Source organism: Camellia sinensis, chromosome 7 (assembly GCF_055761805.1).
Source record: "Camellia sinensis isolate YWXY chromosome 7, ASM5576180v1, whole genome shotgun sequence".
NCBI classification, from domain to species: Eukaryota; Viridiplantae; Streptophyta; class Magnoliopsida; order Ericales; family Theaceae; genus Camellia; species Camellia sinensis.
In genome coordinates this window covers 92,533,676-92,554,429 of record NC_138967.1, presented here as the reverse complement: position 1 = coordinate 92,554,429, position 20,754 = coordinate 92,533,676, and the positions used below count along the sequence as shown (strand labels likewise).

The following is a 20,754-nucleotide window of genomic DNA, read 5'->3' as shown; positions in this document are numbered from 1 at the left end:
CATTGGTGCATTTGATTTATTTATCACTAGTAAATGGACTTTCTATTGTTAGGTTGGCTTCCCATCATTTATTTTGCTGTAGAATTTACTTGTAGATTAGAGAATCTAAAAAAAGGATTCCGGCACATACAATTTTTTTAAAGATTTGGTTACATGTAGGGTTTATTATCTTAAAATCATAAATGCGGTGCATTTTAGTGGACTAATCATTTGGTCAGACTAAGTGTCCAGTCTCGAGTCTTGACTGCCGGAAGTTGGAAAGGCGTCAAGTTACGGGAAATTTTGATATCATCGAACAATTTGATAAAATAAAAAAATAAAACCTCAATTTTTAATTTTTTTAACTCTTTTTTCTTTTTTCTTTTTTTCTCCTATCTCTTTTTCTTTTTCTTTTTTTGAACGTTCCCATTATGTGCCCCATGGTACACGATTCATAAATTGCTCTTTTGTGTCCGTCTTACCCATGTTTGGGATTTGGAACCTTTGGGATTTTAATTAGTATTGTTCATGCAGGAATTCGTACAGTTTTTCCTTTTTGTGGTTTGAACTTTTTTATAAGCCAGCTAATCTAGTTGTTTGGAGATGATTTGGTTTATAAATGTGTTTCGTATCATAAATTAGATGTCTCTGCTTTTGCTTTTCTGTAAAAGTTTTTGTAAGATTCTAACTTCTAAGTGCAGATGAAAATGAAGTTTAGAAGTTGGGTGGCATGAATCAAAGCATCTGAGGTTTTGGGATTATCAGCTATATGTTTCAAAAGAACAGCTTTGGGGAGACTTCAATCCTATTTACAATATATAATTATTTTGCTCGAGTTAATGTTTCTGTAAAACATAATTTGCTGCAGTGAATTTTTAATTTAGTTAACCAGAAGTATTTAACATATTTCACTGTTGCATTACTTCTTGTGAAATTAGTTTGGTTGATTATTGTCTTACGAGTACTTAGCAATGTTTGACTTGGATATATCGGGAGTTTTAAATCTTAAGGGAGAATTACATTTTTCACCTTTGTAGTTTGACTCAAATTTCAATTTGATTCTTACACTTAAAATTCAGTTTTAATTTGGTCCTTTTGTCTAAAAAATTGTTAATTTTTTCATGCACGTATTACAATATTGTAAGTTTTAATGTTTAATTTGAATGGAAGGATTGAATTGAAATCGGACTTAAAAGGCAGGAATCGAATTATTTAAATTAAAATGGTAAGGACTAAAGTGAAATTTGAGTCAAATTAGAAGTTTAACTTATCTTATCTTAGTCAACATCTCTGTGGTTTTCATAGAGCAATCCTACACATGTAACGAGTACTAACTTGTAGAATTTTCCATAGATGTAAAGAAATTCTAGTTTTTTGAGCCTGCCATAATTAAATCCCTTCTTTTTTCAATTGCTGCTTACCTGACAAGTTGATACCTAATCCTTTTTATAACGATTGATTTCCCACATAACCTAAGTGGCGACGTCGTTTTCTTGATTTTATGCATGCAACACTTTGACCTCCTTAACCGTAGAATAAAAATTGTATGGGCCACTCTGGATTCTTTGTATGTGTGTGATGTGTAATTGGCCAAGCAAGGAAAATATTTTATTGTTCTTATTGAAAATTATTCTTCAACGTAGTTAATTGATACCAATCATTGTTTGGGTAAGCAGTGTCTTGTTTGGATAATGCTTTATTTGCTTCACTATTGGAATGAAGTGGAATAACATGATTAATCTATTAAAATATTTATCATCACCTTTGATTCACTAAAAAAATAATAAAAAATACACCCTAAATTGAATCATCATTCACATTATAAAAGAATGATAATTTCATACGAAAGTCTAAGGAATAATTATTTTAACTTGTTTTAGCGAATCAAACAATTCCTAGTTGTTAGATTAAGTCTAATAAATTGTACTTTCAAGTTTGACTTGTATACATAATAAATCGATTTTGAACGACAACCATTGCTGCTATAATGCTATTGTCATTGCTATTGCTATAATTTGGCAATGAATAATGCTATTTTGTCAAATTATAGCAATGGTGCTCAAATAGTCATTTGTTATTTTAGCAAATCTTAACTTACTTTATTTCTAAATTTGTAAGTGTTGTTTAGATATAGGTTTTTTTGTAATTTTATTTTTGTTTATTTTTTTTCTTTTGTGACATTTTTTTACCTGTTTGTAAAAAAAATTATATATTTATATTATTTCTATCTAGACAAATATAAAAAATGAAAAAAAAATGAGAAATTGGAAAAAAAATTAAATATAATTCACCCCACTAAAAAATATACCATTACATATTTAATAATTTTTTTAACTATATATAAAAAATAAACAATTACTAATTAGCTATAGAAATTTAAAATATTACTGTTTGAAAAAAATAGCCGTTTAAAGATAACTGTTGTTATTAAATTTTTTTTTTTTTAAAAACCAAACAGAACACAACGGCTATTTTAAGGGCAAAGTGGTAGATCACAACCGTCCACGTCTAAAATGTTCAATGGTTGAGATGATTCTCTAGAATCATCCAACCCTCTCCTCTCACTCTCATCACACCGTCTTCCCTCTCCCAGTCATTCTGTCTTCCCTCTCACTCTCCTCAAACCGATCTCAAACCGATCTCTCTCTCTCTCTCTCTCTCGCACTATCTTCCCTCTCCTCAAACTGATCTCTCTCTCTCTCACTCTCGCTCTCACTCTCGCACTGTCTTCCCTCTCTTCACCGATCTCTATACTCTTCGATCTCTTTACTCTCCGATCTGTCTCTCTCTCTCTCGCTCTCCGTCTATATACACATCATGTATATATATATATATATATATGCTTTGATTTTTTGTTTATTTTTCTGGTTGTTGATGTGGAGGTGATCGCGATTTTTCAAACTCAGGTCTCGCGATGGCTTCAAACCGGATCTTCAAAGAACTCAAGCATCTCCAGATCTTCAAACAACTCAGGTCTGTGCTCTCCGATTTTTCGTAATTATTTATTTTGATTTTTGGTTTAATTTTTGTTCATCCAACTATTTTTGTTCATCCATTTATTTTATTTTGATATTTATTTTGATCTTCAAAGAACATCCATCTGATTTTGGTTTGGTTTATTGTGATAATAGCCATCTGATTTTTACACTCCATTTGGATCAACTGATTTGGTGATAAATGATTAAAAAAAACAGAAAAGAGAAACCGAATTTGGGTTTGTCAAATTTATTCTGAAATTTGTGAACTTGGCAAAAAAAATTGTATAAATTGGGTTTGATTCTGAATTTGTTGGATTTTCTACTGTTTCAAATCTGTTTCTTCATTTAAATAAATTGGGACCTTACTGTTTCTATGTTGGGACTTATATTTTAAAATAAATTCCCCATTTAAATGATGTTTTATTGCAAAAATGTCATTGCCACGTTATTTTAGTGATAAATTTTGTATGAATAACAATTTGCTTTCTCATATGGTCTGGTATGTTTTATTATTTTATAAATATAATAAATACTATACATGCACACTATTGTTATTGCATAAGTACATATAAAAAGGTGAAATAAAATGAGAGAGCTATTATTTATCAACGGCTTCATTTGACCTCTTGTGTTTATACTATAAAAGTCACGTACATGTGTAAAAAAAAATCATATTAAAAAAATAGTAGAACTTACCATGTCACATGAAAGATTAGGGGTGTAAAAAAAATCGATGAAACCGAACTGACCACTCAAGATCAACCGAAATTTAAGTTTTCGATGCATTTTTTTATACTGGTATTCTATTTCGATTTTGAAAAGTTTTACATTAATATAAACTGAAAGATTAGGGGTGTAAGAAAAATCAATGAAACCGAAACGATCGCTCAAAATTGATCAAAATTTTAGTTTTATGTCTAGTTTTCATATTGTGTGGCCTGTTTTGATTTTGAAATTTTTTACATATAAACAGAATCAATTGAAATATTATATTTAAAAACTTTTATATTTTAAGTGATTAATAATTCAATTTTTGTAATAAAAACTAAGAGGGAGACATTTTCACTATTTTTCTTCATTTATTCCCAATGTGGAATTTTACAAGTTTTTATGAAATATTTTAAAATTTCATGTGAATCCTTCTTCTACACCAAATTGACAAAACCAACAAAATTGAATTGTAATATGTGGTTTATTTCGATTCTTCAACCACCAAAACTGAAAGATTCAGTTTGGTGCTAAATTTTTTCATAATTCTGACCAGACCAAACCAAACCACTTACACCCCTATAGAAGATGAAGACTTGAGATAAAATATTGGACAAATTACACCGGTAGTCTTTGACACTCAAGTTATTTTGATCCTTATAATTTCAATTGGCTCGATTTTGGCCCTGAATTTATGATATTGTCTTAATTTGGTCCAATTGATTATAATTGTTATTGGTTTTTTTATGAAAAATGTGCACATAAGAATATGTGTCATGCTTTTAAGTGTAAAATTTTAAATTTATCTAACTCAGTAAATTAAGCTCAACTAACTTAGTAATCATTTTTTGACAAAAATCACAATCAGTATTATCAATTGAACTAGATTGACACAATAAAAAATCAAGGGTTAAAATCAAGCCAATTGAAAGTGTAGGGACTAAAATGACATGATGGACAAAATTCAAGAACTAACAGTGTAATTTGCTATAAAATATTTCAATCATACATGACAATTATGATGAAATAATAAAATAAATTTAACGATAAATAACATCACGTGTTCAAAAATTTTTATCCAAGTTAGATAGGGATGCATGTCAATATGTTTTCAGTGCAAATGCTCTTGCCAACAAACACAGTTGTGATCCAACACCATTTAGATTTTCTTTCTTTCTTCCGTTCAGAATTTTTGAAATTGTAAATAAAATTTTGTTTGGTTTATGTTTTTGTTTACAAAAATTTTCTAAACACAAAAAAACTGGTTTCACAATTTAATTTTTGCCCCCCATTTCTTCCTCTTTCTTCCACCCTTTTCAATCATCACCCACTAATTATTTCCACCACTTCCGCCAACCACTTTCGGCCACCACTTCCCTTGGTCACAATCACCTCCCACTTGTGATAACCACCTTCGGTCACCACTTCTTTTTAGAAACAAGCTTTAACTAGCACTTTAGATGACTGAGCGGCCATTAGTTCCGATCGTCAACCACTTACGACCATGACCTCTCACTATTGGCACTTACTTTCGGCCGCCACCTTCGAAGGCAAACAACCACATCTGGCCATCATCTTCAACCGTCTAAACAGACCAATTCTTTCACTTTTTTCCAAAATAAGTTTTTTAAAACATTTACGTCAAATTTGTTTTTTGTTTTCATTTTTACCTAAAATAAACATAAACATATTTAATATTTTTTGTAAAATAAAAATAATAAAATGTAAAAGTTACCAAACCACATCTAAATCGTTTCACCTTAATCTAAAAACACAATTTGAAATATCAGTTTCAAAAAAATAAAAATAAATTAGAAAGTGTATAGAATAATTTTACGAGTCCACGGATTTTTTTCCTCACTTCTAGCACAGCGGAGAATAAACTTGGATTCTAATAGCAACTCCAATGGTTTTTCTATTTGCCTTGCCAAAGCCAAAAAATAACGTGGCTTCACAAATGCACTACTCTAATGGTGTGTCATTTGCCATGCCAAAAAATGGCAAAGTCAAATCAGTTTTGTAACCCAAATTAGCTGTTTTTTTGAACCTTCAACTGTTAGTTTCACAACTTCTACAAATCAAAACTCTACCATAAATTTTCGAACCACAGTAAAATTTATAAAATTACAAAAACTCAATAAAGATCCTTCTAGAAATTCAGCTTTCCAAATTTAATTTGGAACCCTCAAATTTTTTGAATACGAAAAGTTTATAGATTGTACAAAATTTTAGAACAATTTAGAACCCAAATTTGAACACAATTTTAGAACAATTTACAACCAAAATTTGAATTTGGCATTTGGTTGTGCCAAAATGGCAAGTCCATATTAGAATGGTATAACCAAAAAAATAAGTTTTGTGCATTGTAGTAAGCCAAAAAATAATTTTGACAAAGCTATTTTAACTTGAGCCATTGAGGATCTAACTTCCAATTTCAAAAACGGTTGTGAGTTTGCTAAATAATTTCCAAGCTATAGTATTTTATAAATAACTATAAGGCTGAGAGCACATAATTTGTGGTTGAAAAAAATCACGTGCGTTAAATATTTAAAAAAAAATTGAATAATAGCATAGCTGACTCTTGTGGGCATTTTTAATATATATATATATATATATGACATGTCTGCACTAATTTAATTGTAAGCTTTATGTTATATATTATAATATTAAGGGTACACACATAACGTGTGTATCATGACAATTGTTTAAAGTACTTAGATTTCATAATTATGACACTTATATTTGAAGCAGTTAAATATGAGAGGGACAACTATCAAGTTTAGAATTACTTTGGGAATTTTTTTTTTTTTTTTTGGCAATTTACACTAATTTATTTGTAGGTTTTATATAATAGAATAGATTAACAACCAAAAGGCCGGTTATGATGGGAAGGATTTGTATCCAATTCTCATAAACGATTTGGACTATCTAGTCAAGTCATTGGGGTCTATTTCAATGATATGAATCATTCAACTTAAACTAGATATATTTGGTGATTATACCTATGTATTTTCATCATTTATTTAGAGAAAAAAAAAAGTAATTAAATATGATTAAAATTATCGAACTAAATAAATTTTGTCTGTGAATAATTTACATATAAATATCAAAAGAATAAATAAATCAGATTATCAAAATGGGCCAAAAGAATGAATGATCATATTATAAAAATGGGTCATGTGAAAGGCCCCCCAAAGGTGAACTTGATGAGTGGATGCCTTTTTCCGTTGTAATTGAAGGAAAACCCTACCCCTCTCTTTGGGCGAGAATTTAGCGGAAGGAAACCCTACCCCACCTTTTGTGGGTGTGTTTTTTTTTGTTTTTTTATCTTTTACTGCGAGTCCCTGTCTCCATGGCTGATTGAAGAGAGAATATCAAAGAGGAAGTCTGAGTATCAAAAGAGAAAAAAGATTGGTCTAGGAAAGAAGCAACCGGTCGTTCTCCTTGATGGTATATATCTGTATTTCTCTTTCCGGTTCGCATGCAATTCCTCCTATGTAGTTATAGAATTGCACAACAATGAAACGTGTAACTAGCAAGTAGCAAGAGAGTGGTTATGCTCACCTCGCCTCGCCTTTTCTCGCCTCTACAAAATTAAAAAAAAAAGAAAAAGAAAACCAGAGAACTAAGAAGACAACAATGGAGCATTAAAAACCACCATTTCTGTCTTTCATGTCCTTGTTTCTTGGTTCTTCCATTTAGACGGCAAATGTCAAAAGCTATCACCTTTTTCCTTTGAAGTTATCTGAGCTAATTTAATAATGTGTCATACAAAAGGCTACATTGTGGTTTCGTGGTGCTTATCTTGACATACTTCCCATTTGATTGCATTAGGGCTTCCCACTCCTTTGCGTAGTGCCACAGGCATTTGAAGCCTTCTCAACCCAACAAATATGCCCAACAAAGTAAACGTCAATACATAAAGAAAAAAAATTACGCTTATGGTTCTAGCTAAATTTTTTTCCCACTTAACAAATGTCCTAGTTGAAAATTAGTTCCAGTGACTTCCAATTGTAACGCCCTCAAAATTAACCCATTATATATCATTGACATGCATTATTTAAAGAAGACAATTTATTAATTCATTCATCAGAGTATTACTAAATAAAGCATTACATGTAACATCGAATAAAATGCCCTACAGGCTTACATCTTTCCAAGCCAACACTTGGGCTTGAATGTTTACTTGTACTATTAAATAAAAACTATTAACTAAAGGTAGTCTTCTTCAATCCAGAAGCGAAACCCTCCCAAGCTAAGTCTTTGGAGGTAGTTTATCACCTGAACCTGAAAATGATGTTCCCATAAAGGGTGAGCCACAGCCCAGTAGAAATATACTAAACCACATATAAGCAATGAATAAAGCAATAGCATTCAACAGATGGTTAACCAAAATAATCAATTACTTCATTTTACAGTCTCATGACACTATTGCCAAAGATACGTTTTACTTTCCAATTTTATCAACATGGCTCAGAACCTGGCCAAACTTATAACAGTGAATCACATATATCATATTCACATCCTTCCAATATCAACAAACAAATGAGACTCAAGCTCAAATCAAACACTTCATACTTCCAGATTGATACACATTTTAGTGTTGTATCAATAAAACACTTATATATAAATAAGCACACATAAAAGTGATGCTAATGGAGTCCATCCCCTATCTCCTCCCAAACAAAATCCGGTTTAGAGGTCCATCCCCTATCTTCCCCTAAACCGTGGAGTACATCCCCTATCTCCTCCCACACACAAAACAATGTATGCAAATGCAATGCTCAATCAATACATGTATTTTCTGTATCAATGCCATAGTCAAAATTAATGACTTAACCAATGTGATTAGTTTCAGTTATTCCTAATCTACATGCAATGTCTACAACAATCACGACTATCCTCCACCGATAGCCCAAAACAGTTATTTCTAAATTGAAAATAACTATGTCAACAATTTAATAGACAAATGATTCCAATTACCCAATTACGCTATTTAACCAATGAATTCCCCAATTCCATGAATTTAACCATCTTTTCCCAATTCCATGAATTACTTATACAAATTAATTCAATAATACAACTAGGGTTTTTCCCAAAATTTACCAAAGTATCCCCAACATATCAAATTACCAAAGCTTAGAACAAAACCTATAAAATGGAGTAGGAAATCCCTACCTCGAAGAAAACAACACAAATGGTGAAGACAAAGATGAGTGCCCAAATACCAAAGTGCTCCAAACCCAAGAGTGTTCAGATTAAACGGAAGCCTTCGACCCACTCTATCTTTTTAACAAAGGGCTTAGGGTAGAAATACACTCTAAGTAGATCAAACCTAAGAGAGAAGGTGTGTAGGGAGAGGGAGAAGACGGTTCTAGGGTTTTAAAATCAAAAAGGAGATAAAAAATGATCCTGAAAGTCGGATCTCGGATTTTTATACCAGTCGCCCCGCTCGAGCGTGGAAACCCCCGCTCGAGCGCCACTCACAGACTCCCGCTCGAGCGGCGAATGCACTCTCCCAGAATTTTTTGCAGACAGGTCCCCCGCTCGAGCGCCCAACTCCCTGCTCGAGCGTCACACATGACTTCCCGCTCGAGCGTCCAATCCCCCGCTCGAGCGGCCAACACTACACAGGACATACTGGATGGGTGTATTCCCCGCTCGAGCGTCCAAACCCCCGCTCGAGCGGACAAGCCAAAATCTGGGCAACTAGACTTGGTTCCTAAGCTCAACCAACCTGCTCCAAATCTTCCCAACACAACCCAAGACTCAAAATAAGAAAATAATGAATGACAACAACAATTATACAATGATGGAATCTACGGAACCTAAGTCCGGATACAAAAATCAAATGGGAAAAGACCGGGGTCGCTATAACCTCCCCCCTTAAAAGAATTTCGTCCCCGAAATTAAGCATAAGTTTGTAAATAAAAACAAGTTTTTCTCAATTCTCAAAGATATTGTATAACAACAATAAACATCTTGACCCAATACTGGTCACTTCATCTCTTTATCAAGGGGTATCTCACAATATATATAAAACAACATATATTTCAACCTGCATTACTATTGTGCATTATTCCTTCCAACGTTAGCAATTCTCATATCGAATTCAATTCCAAAATATAACCATTGACCAAAACATACCCAGTATTTTACAACTTAAGACATTTATAAAGCTCTTAAGTTCAACAATATTACAAAATCTAAATACAAGAGTGGCTTCCTCCACTCCATGATGTTTCCACAAAACTTTTACCAAAGGGATGGTCTTGCCTCGCAAAACTTGATCCCGCATATCCAAGACCCGAACCGGTCTCTCCTCATACGAAACATCCTCATCAACCACTAAATCGGTCCAATCCAGCACATGTGATGGATCCGGCTCATACTTCCGAAGCATACTCACATGAAACACGTCATGTACTCCGGACAACTGCGGTGGCAAAGCTAAACGATAAGCAGCCTCGCCAATCCTCTCAAGGATCTCAAACGGACCAATGAACCGAGGGGACAACTTCCCACTCTTCCCAAACCTCATCGAACCCCGTCTAGGTGATATCTTCAGAAAGACATGATCACCCACCTCAAACACCAAAGGTCTCCTCCTACGGTCGGCATAAGATTTCTGACGATTCTGTGCTGTAACAAGCCTCTTACGGATAAGCTCAACTTTCTCCGTCGTTTCCCTCACCAACTCCGGACCCAACAGAGGTGCATCACCCACCTCAGCCCAACAAACAGGAGATCTACACGGTCGGCCATACAAGGCCTCAAATGGTGCCATACCGATACTAGACTGGAAAATGTTGTTGTAGGCAAACTCCACCAACGGCAAGTGCCTCTCTCACGACCCACTAAAGTCTAGGACACAACCCCGAAGCATATCCTCAAGTATCTGAATAGTACGCTCGGACTGTCCGTCAGTCTGAGGATGATAAGCCGTGCTAAAGGTCAACTTAGTGCCTAAGGCACTCTGCAAACTCTGCCACAACCTGGCAGTAAAACGAGGATCTCTATCTGAGACGATCGTCACTGGGACCCCGTGCAATTTCACTATGTCCCGAATATACAAGTCGGCAAGATGATCTACCGAATCTCTCACGCGCATAGGAATGAAGTGCGCCGACTTAGTCAACCGGTCTACAACCACCCAAATAGCATCACTACCCCGCTGAGTCCTCAGAAGACCCACAACGAAGTCCATAGTGATGTGTTCTCACTTCCACTCAGCAATAGGCAAGGGTTGCAACAAACCCGCTGGCCTCTGATGTTCAGCCTTCACTTGCTGACAAGTAAGGCACTTAGATACGAAAGCTGCCACATCACTCTTCATACCCCGCCACCAGAACTGGCGACCCAAATCCCGATACATCTTAGTGCCCCCCGGATGCACCGCAAGACGTGAATGATGAAACTCTCGGAGTACCTCCTCTCGGCAAGACTCCGGCACAAACAGACGGTCTCGGTATCTCACACTCAGGTCGGAATATACCGTCAAACCCTTCTCAACCTTCCCACCGGAAATCTTCTCACGGAGAGATTCTACCTCAAAGTCACCTCTCTGAGCCTCTAACACTCGAGTCACAAGTGTAGGCCGTGCAATAACAGAAAACAAGGCCGCAGCCTCAACGGATTCGCCCAGAAGTAAATCAAACTCCCCAAGTGCACCCAACATCTCCCATTCTCGGATGGCTATACTAGCTATGACACCAACAGGTTTTCTGCTAAGGGCATCGGCCACCACATTGGCCTTTCCTGGATGATAATGCAACTCAAAGACATAATCTTCAATGAACTCCATCCACCTCCTCTGCCTCAAGTTCAAATCTTTCTGTGTAAACAAATATTTCAGACTCTTATGATCCGAGAATACCTCAAATTTCTCACCATAAAGATAATGCCTCCAAATCTTCAAGGCAAATATCACAGCTTAGGGTAATTCTGCTCGTGAATTTTCAACTGACGTGAGCCATAGGCAACTACTTTCCCCTCTTGCATTAACACACAACCCAAACCCTCTCGCGAGGCGTCACAATAGACTGTATAACCCAACCCTCTCTCTGGAATAATCAATACTGGAGCGGTGGTCAGTCTAACTTTCAACTCCTGAAACGACTTTTCACAAGTCTCACTCCATACAAATTTGACTCCCTTCCGAGTCAATCTAGTCAAAGGCGAAGCTAATCTGAAGAAATCTTTCACAAACCGACGGTAATACCCAGCTAATCCCAGAAAATTGCGGATCTCAAATACACTCTTAGGCTGTGCCCAATCCTGCACTGCCTCCACCTTAGATGTATCAACAGACACTCCTTCCCCGGATACCACGTGGCCTAAGAATTTGACTTCCCTCAGCCAGAACTCACACTTCCCAAACTTGGCATACAGCCTATGGGCTCTAAGTAACTCAAGCACCACTCTCAAGTGTGACTCATGCTCCTCCTCAGAAGGCGAATAGATAAGGATGTCGTCCACAAAAACGACTACAAACCGATCCAAGAATTCCCGGAAGATCCGGTTCATCAAGTCTATAAAGACTGCCGGTGCATTGGTGAGTCCAAATGGCATCACCAGAAACTCATAATGGCCATACCGCGTACGGAATGTCGTCTTCGGAATATCCTCCTCTCTGACCCTCAACTGGTGGTAACCCGATCTCAAGTCTATCTTAGAGAAACAACGGAAACCCTTCAACTGGTCAAACAGATCATCTATACGAGGCATAGGGTACTTATTCTTAACCGTAGCCCGATTCAATTTCCGGTAATCTATACAAAGTCTCAAAGCGCCTCCTTTCTTTTTAACAAAGAGGGCTGGTGCTCCCCACGGCGAAACACTAGGACGTATAAAGCCCTTATCTAGCAACTCCTGGAGTTGGATCTTCAACTCAACTAACTCAGCTGGGGCAAAACGATAAGGTGCCATCGAAATCGGCGCCGTGCCGGGCACTAGGTCAATGGAGAACTCAATCTCCCTATGCGGTGTGGCAAACCAACAAGATCCTCGGGAAAGACGTCCGAGTACTCACAAACCACCCTTGGCAACACAATCTGTGTTACCTCATCCTCACTAATCGAAAGGTTAGCAAGTAGACCACTAAGCTCACTCCGTCCTCGTGGAACATACCCTGGTGGCAACACATCACCAACCCGGTCCCCCAGAAAGTGAAAAAACTCTCCGCTCACAGTACAACAAGTGACCCTCTGGCGGTAGCAATCAATAACTGCCCGGTATGACGATAACCAGTCCATACCCAGAATAACATCAAAACCCCTCATAGGCATAACTACAAAGGAAAATGGGATTCTATGATAATCAACCTCTATATCACAACCCCTAACGCCTTGTTTCAAGATCAATTCACCCCCAAGAGGTGACACTACACAAATAGGAGATGCTAACTGTGCTAACTCCAACTCCAAAACAGATGCAAATGCAGTAGACACAAAGGAATGAGATGCACCCGTATCAATCAAAACATTAGCAACCGAGTTACAAAACAAAAAGGTACCTCTCACAACTGATGGTGCTGGCACAAGATCCTGCGCGGTAACAGCATACACGCGCCCAAACGACCTCTGATCAACCTGCTCACCCCTAGGAGCATAAGATTGCTGCACTGACTAGGACGATGAAACCCCCTGATTGGCCCTCGAGGCCTGACCTGATAGAGCTGGCTGCTGACCCTGAATCGGCCTCAAACCCGATGCTCCAGGTGTGCCACCCAACTGCGGGCAATACCTCTTCATATGCCCTGGCTGACCACACTGATAACACGAGAGTGGCTGGCCTCTACCCTGACTCTGGCTCTGAGATCGAGCCGAAGAAGATACTGCTCTCTGAACTCCTCCCCTCTGAGGGCAAACTGGAGACTTGTGGCCCAGCTGGCCACACTTGAAGCAGGTAATGTCTCCCTGACTGCCTTTTCCCGAACTAGCACTCGGCACAGGAAAAGTCGATCTAGAAAAGCTACCCTGAGACTGCTGAGGATTAAAACCCTTCTGTCTCACTCTGACCATCCTGACTCCTCTTGGAGCCCTTCTGTCCTTCCTCCTCCTCCTGCATCATGATTTCCATGTGGGCTGCAGCATCAACCATACGCCCATAATTCCGAATCATAGTTCCCCCAACTCTCAACTTAAGGCCATGCCTCAACTTCTTTTCAAACTCAATACAACGGCGTTCCTCAGACGCCACTAACTCAGGTGCAAACCTGGACAAGCTAGTAAATGCAGCCTCAAACTCGGCCACTGAAGAACTCGACTGCTTAAGCTGACAGAACTGGTCTCGCAGCTTCTCCCTGACTGCTGGAGATAAGAACTTCTCCTGGAAAGCATTCACAAAAGCCTCCCACGTAACTCCTATACGACCCTTAGTAAACTTCCACCACTGACCCGCATCCCCCTTCAACTGGAAAGATGCCAAGGTCACTTTCAACCCCTCGTCTTCGATGCCAAGCATCTCAAACGTCTTCGTTGTCTGTTCGAGCCATTCATCTGCCTTAAGCGGCTCTTTAGGATCACCCACAAATTCATCCGGATTAGACCGAAAGAACTCCCTTTTCAGAAAAGAAGGTCCTGCATCTACAGCAACATCCCGAGCTTGATTCTCAGCTCTGAGAATGCCTACTGACTCCCTGAATGCCCCTGCTATCTCTCGAGCTAAAGCGCCCATAGCCTGCTGGCCTACTGGCTCGGCCACATTGGCCTGGCCAATACCCTCCTGAACTGCCGGACTCTCCTCTGGCACAGGCACCTCCTGCCTACCCGGCCTACCACGCCTACCGCGTCCTCGTCCTCGTCCTGACATCCTAATAAAGGAAACAAAGACATTAGCACATTAATAAATGTGCCGAAGCTAAACACTCGCGTCCTAATGCATTGAACAACAATAATTCATTCCACGTAAGTACATAACCACATAAGCACCTACCAATTTCATTCCCGGATCAGTCCCAATGCGTTACTATAGTTCCGGTTGGAAGCAGCAGTGATCAAGTGCCTTTCCAACAAGACTACTAGAAACTCAAGGGTCCAATCAACATCCTAGAAACTACATTCCATACCCACATAATCACATAAACATGTTATCACATAAGCATATAACTTTACACTAAGTCTCTATCAAACGAGACGAACCCAATGTGATACTAATCACTTCCCACGTACCCAAAGTATTCAAACCCGGTACGTTCTGATACCAAGTTGTAACGCCCTCAAAATTAACCCATTATATATCATTGACATGCATTATTTAAAGAAGACAATTTATTAATTCATTCATCAGAGTATTACTAAATAAAGCATTACATGTAACATCGAATAAAATGCCCTACAGGCTTACATCTTTCCAAGCCAACACTTGGATTCAAAAATATGAGTTCTAATCTCAATACAAGAAAAGCCCTAGGCTTGAATGTTTACATGTACTATTAAATAAAAACTATTAACTAAAGGTAGTCTTCTTCAATCCAGAAGCGAAACCCTCCCAAGCTAATAAGTCCTTGGAGGTAGTTTATCACCTGAACCTGAAAATGATGTTCCCATAAAGGGTGAGCCACAGCCCAGTAGAAATATACCACATATAAGCAATGAATAAAGCAATAGCATTCAACAGATGGTTAACCAAAATAATCAATTACTTCATTTTACAGTCTCATGACACTATTGCCAAAGATACGTTTTACTTTCCAATTTTATCAACATGGCTCAGAACCTGGCCAAACTTATAACAGTGAATCACATATATCATATTCACATCCTTCCAATATATCAACAAACAAATGAGACTCAAGCTCAAATCAAACACTTCATACTTCCAGATTGATACACATTTTAGTGTTGTATCAATAAAACACTTATATATAAATAAGCACACATAAAAGTGATGCTAATGGAGTCCATCCCCTATCTCCTCCCAAACAAAATCCGGTTTAGAGGTCCATCCCCTATCTTCCCCTAAACCGTGGAGTACATCCCCTATCTCCTCCCATACACAAAACAATGTATGCAAATGCAATGCTCAATCAATACATGTATTTTCTGTATCAATGCCATAGTCAAAATTAATGACTTAACCAATGTGATTAGTTTCAGTTATTCCTAATCCACATGCAATGTCTACAACAATCACGACTATCCTCCACCGATAGCCCCAAACAGTTATTTCTAAACTGAAAATAACTATGTCAACAATTTAATAGACAAATGATTCCAATTACCCAATTACGCTATTTAACCAATGAATTCTCCAATTCCATGAATTTAACCATCTTTTCCCAATTCCATGAATTACTTATACAAATTAATTCAATAATACAACTAGGGTTTTTCCCAAAATTTACCAAAGCATCCCCAACATATCAAATTACCAAAGCTTAGAACAAAACCTATAAAATGGAGTAGGAAATCCCTACCTCGAAGAAAACAACACAAATGGTGAAGACAAAGATGAGTGCCCAAATACCAAAGTGCTCCAAACCCAAGATTGTTCAGATTAAACGGAAGCTCTCGACCCACTCTATCTTTTTAACAAAGGGCTTAGGGTAGAAATACACTCTAAGTAGATCAAACCTAAGAGAGAAGGTGTGTAGGGAGAGGGAGAAGACGGTTCTAGGGTTTTAAAATCAAAAAGGAGATGAAAAATGATCCTGAAAGTCGGATCTCGGATTTTTATACCAGTCGCCCCGCTCGAGCGTGGAAACCCCCGCTCGAGCGCCACTCACAGACTCCCGCTCGAGCGGCCAAACTCCCGCTCGAGCGGCGAATGCACTCTCTCAGAAGTTTTTGCAGACAGGTCCCCCGCTCGAGCGCCCAACTCCCTGCTCGAGCGTCACACACGACTTCCCGCTCGAGTGTCCAATCCCTCGCTCGAGCGGCCAACACTGACATACTGGATGGGTGTATTCCCCGCTCGAGCGTCCAAACCCCCGTTCGAGCGGACAAGCCAAAATCTGGGCAACTAGACTTGGTTCCTAAGCCCAACCAACCTGCTCCAAATCTTCCCAACACAACCCAAGACTCAAAATAAGAAAATAATGAATGACAACAACAATTATACAATGACGGAATCTACGGAACCTAAGTCCGGATACAAAAATCAAATGGGAAAAGACCGGGGTCGCTATACCAATAAAGAATGTTCCATATGCTTCTTTGTTATATTATTGGATTTATAAATAGTAAATACTAAAAGGAAAATGTTTGAGAGCCACAATTTTTGTGGCCACAATGGCTCAAAACTGTCAAAACGACGTCGTTTTGGGTGCAAAACATGCCAAAACGACGTCGTTTTAACAGTTTTGAGCCATTGTGGCCACAAAAATTGTGGCTTTCTAGCATTGTTGATACTAAAAATCTGTACAAATACAAAAGAAGCAGGACACCTACTTCATAGTAATAAGAAAGAGAGAGTATAACAACAATAATTGTTTTAAGAAACTGACACTTATTTTGAAATTAAAAATTATAAGAATCCGATAAGAAACTGTTTTCATATCACCGAATACGTGATAAATTCACTATTTTTTTTGTTAATAAACTAACACACTTATGCTTGTCCAAAGGCTAGTTTTGAATTTTCTTTCATCATTCAACTTCATGACTGGTATAGTCCTAGCTATTTCAATTGGAATTTTTAATTAATTAGGCATTTGTCATGAAGTTAATTGCTTGATTCATTGTTAAGAGGTAATTTATTGGTTTCACGGATTAAATTATAGTTTCTTTGACGTGTATAACGTTGATTATTATGCTAATTGTGGTCATTTAGGTTATCGCCTTCGTGGTGGAGTGAAAAGCCTGCCAAACTTGCCGGCCTAGGTATTAATGAACCTGTTTGCTTTATCAACATTTGATGCATCAGCCAAAAAAGTAATTAATTAGCTTGAAGTAATCAGCAAATTTGCCGTTTTAAATACTAACTTATCTAATGTGTGTACAAAGTTAGTAATCAAATTTTAATTAAATTCATTGAATAGGATTATGGGAGAAAGAAGAAAATTTTCACTCACCCACTTGACACAAATACAATCACAAATACTACCACCGACATTGTAGCCATTTGTTGAGATACTTCATGTAAATGCCATTTGATCTTCTACTTGATCGAACTTAGCAGCTAAGAAATTGTATAGGCAGATAGAATTCAATGTAGTAATTTTGATTATCACTCAGTTGATTAGTGTAAAGCTTTTATAACCTTTGTTTTTGCACTAAACAAAATTTGGTTATTGTTACGAAACTAATTTTTCGCAATAAGTAAATTTATTGTGATGAAAATTATTTTGTCCTTATAGTTCGTCACAAATTCCATGGTCGGAAGTTTTAAAGCCAGTGGGAGTTAAATACTGCTATGAATTAGCTTCATCACAATAAATTTGTTGCAATAAAAACTCGTACCACCATTGTAAATCTTTTGATTGTGACTCAAGGTGGTACACCACTTTGCCCAACTTGGCATTTCCATAAACCAAGTAGACATTGTTTGCACAAATTTCTCCATGTAGTTGTCTCAATACATCTGAAGTATATGATGCCATTAAGTATATCCCTACAGAGTAAATGACCAAAAAAATTTGAATGAAAAGACAAAAAAACGAATGAATTGCTTGGATAAATAGCAAATATGACATAGACATGCACTTACCCCAAGATGCCAATAAAAGGCTTACTCAACCTTTCAGTATACTCAGAATCAATGGGAGGGTTTTTCATCACCCAATCGTGTAGAGTTCCTTCTACCACCTCTGTGAAAAGCACTTCATTGCCAACAAAACTACTTTTGATACTTTCCAATTACTCTCAGTAAATACAGGCTGCAGTAACTCGTCACAAACCCGTACCAATGGGTAAATCTTTTGATTGTGACTCAAGGTGGTACACCACTTTTATGCTATTTTGTGTATTTCCAATGTAACCAATATACATGTTTGAATCCTCAATTTGTTTTCCTTCTGAAAATTGTATTTCAAATGCTCTAGCAGGCTAGAGTCATATAATTTAAACAAAATATATAGATAAAAAGTTACCTATACGATAATATGGATAAAATATGGAGGTAATGGATGAAACATACTATGGTATCTGGATCAATAACCATCTTGAATCAAAATCAGCAACTCTAACCCCAGATACCATAGTATGTTTCATACCATAGTTATCGTATAGGTAACTTTTTATTCATATATTTTGTTTTAATTATATGACTCTAGCCTGCTAGAGCATTTGAAATACAATTTTCAGAAGGAAAACAAATTGAGGATTCAAACATATATCCCGAAAGGTTGAGTAAGTGCATGTCATATTTGCTATTTATCCAAGTAATTCATTCATTTATTTTTTTGTCTTTTCATTCGATTTTTTTTGTTTGAATCCTCGATTTGTTTTTCTTTTGAAAATTGTATTTCAAATGCTCCAGCATGCTAGAGTCATATATTTAAAACAAAATATATGGATAAAAAGTTAGCTATGCGATAATATGGATAAAATATTCTACAAAATGGAGGTATAGGACGAAACATACTATGAACAGCCATCTTGAATCAAAATCAGCAACTTTAAAATGGGGTCACCCTATCTAACAGATTAGAATCTCCTTAAATCTAGGTCATTGACAAAGCCAATGAACTATAAGTACAATAAGGATATGATTAAATCTTCTCAATGTTAGCATACAATGACAAAAAAAAATTGAAAGGATTTAGTAGTTTTATTGCAAAAATAACAACCACGTCAATTCTCCACATCACCAGCTGTACATGTAACAAATTGTATCAAATGTTAATGTCTTGGTTCGTATTGATCACTCTTCTTTGTTTTATTTCTGCTTATTTGATCCCATTGGACCTCCTGATCTCCAGACCTCCTATTAATAATCCCTTGAACTGGGCTTGGTCCAACATCATATTTAAGTTAATGCTGGGCCTGTGCAGATCCGAATTGACTGTACCTATGATGATGGGTCTGGTATTGAGGAGGGTTGGGCTGGTGATTGATATTTTGTGATTTGGGCTTCATCCTGTTTCCATTTCCATTCACTTCTTATGTGGTTCAGACCTCCAATTAATAATCCCTTGAACTGGGCTTGGTCCAACATCATATTTAAGTTAATGCTGGGCCTGTGCAGATCCGAATTGACTGAGGTGCATTACCTATGATGATGGGTCTGGTGGCACAAGGGAAGCTTGCGCTTTCGGACGTCGAGAATAAGATCAACCCTATCCAAACGACCACCAATGTCAGGAGAAGTGTTAGTCTTAAGATCAACCTTATCCAACTATTAGGCTCCCCCTCGCCACAATTCGCTGACTAGAAAGGAAAAAAGATAATTTATGTTGATAGGCCATCTCCTCATCCGCAATCTCATCTATATAACACTATCCCTCGAAGAAGATGGCAGAGAAGAAGGAAAGATCGCGGAAAGTAACATCCATACTAACATACACTTTGCAAGTGTAAAGATCATAGCATTCTGAGTAGTAGAATAACCAATAAAGACACAACGTACAGCCTTATAATCGAGTTTCCCACGAGTACGAGGTTGCAAATGAACAAAACAGACACACCCACTTTTCCCAGCATCAAAACCCTTCCACTTTTCCCTGACTTGTCCCATAGCACGTCTCATTAACTACTGACATAGCTAGTGAAATGATGCCTCTTCCAGAATTCATGGATTTGAGTTCTTTTTTTCTGGTGCCTTCCACTTTTGTTGTGGATTTGAGTTCTTTTCTTCTAGAATTCAAGCCTTCCTCACCAAGCTTGGCACTTTTGTCAGATATCTTTCCAATTACCATGTAATGATACGACTTCGATTATTACTATTTTTTGGTTTAACTATCAAACTTGATTGTTATTATTTTTGTTATTAATCATATGTCGTTTGTATCTGTTGGTGACCTAACAGATGTAATATTTCTCACTTCCTTCTCTTTTCAGTTTATATGGAATTTTGTCAATTATATTCTATAAATTGTGGAGAATTGGTCTTGATCTTACTTTTGTCAATTATATGTATATGGTTAGGGGTGCGAATGTTGTAATTGATGAAAATGATGTTTCTTGTAAAGACAATTTCTGTTTAGATG

General features: G+C 37.1%; 1 protein-coding gene across 4 annotated transcripts in view; it reads left to right on the top strand.

Moving 5' to 3' along the window:
- Window positions 1-2,459: 2,459 nt before the first annotated feature.
- Window positions 2,460-20,754, top strand: part of LOC145789384 (galactokinase-like) — a 187,389-nt gene continuing 169,094 nt past the window's right edge. Inside the window, exons 1-2 of one of the 4 annotated variants that reach the window (XM_082878805.1) lie at window positions 2,460-2,798; window positions 2,886-2,952. The gene's annotated coding sequence lies outside the window, so the exon portion shown is untranslated. Of the gene's footprint in view, window positions 2,953-20,754 lie in introns of all 4 variants that reach the window. The other 3 variants (XM_082878780.1, XM_082878788.1, XM_082878785.1) reach the window with 3 other exon arrangements.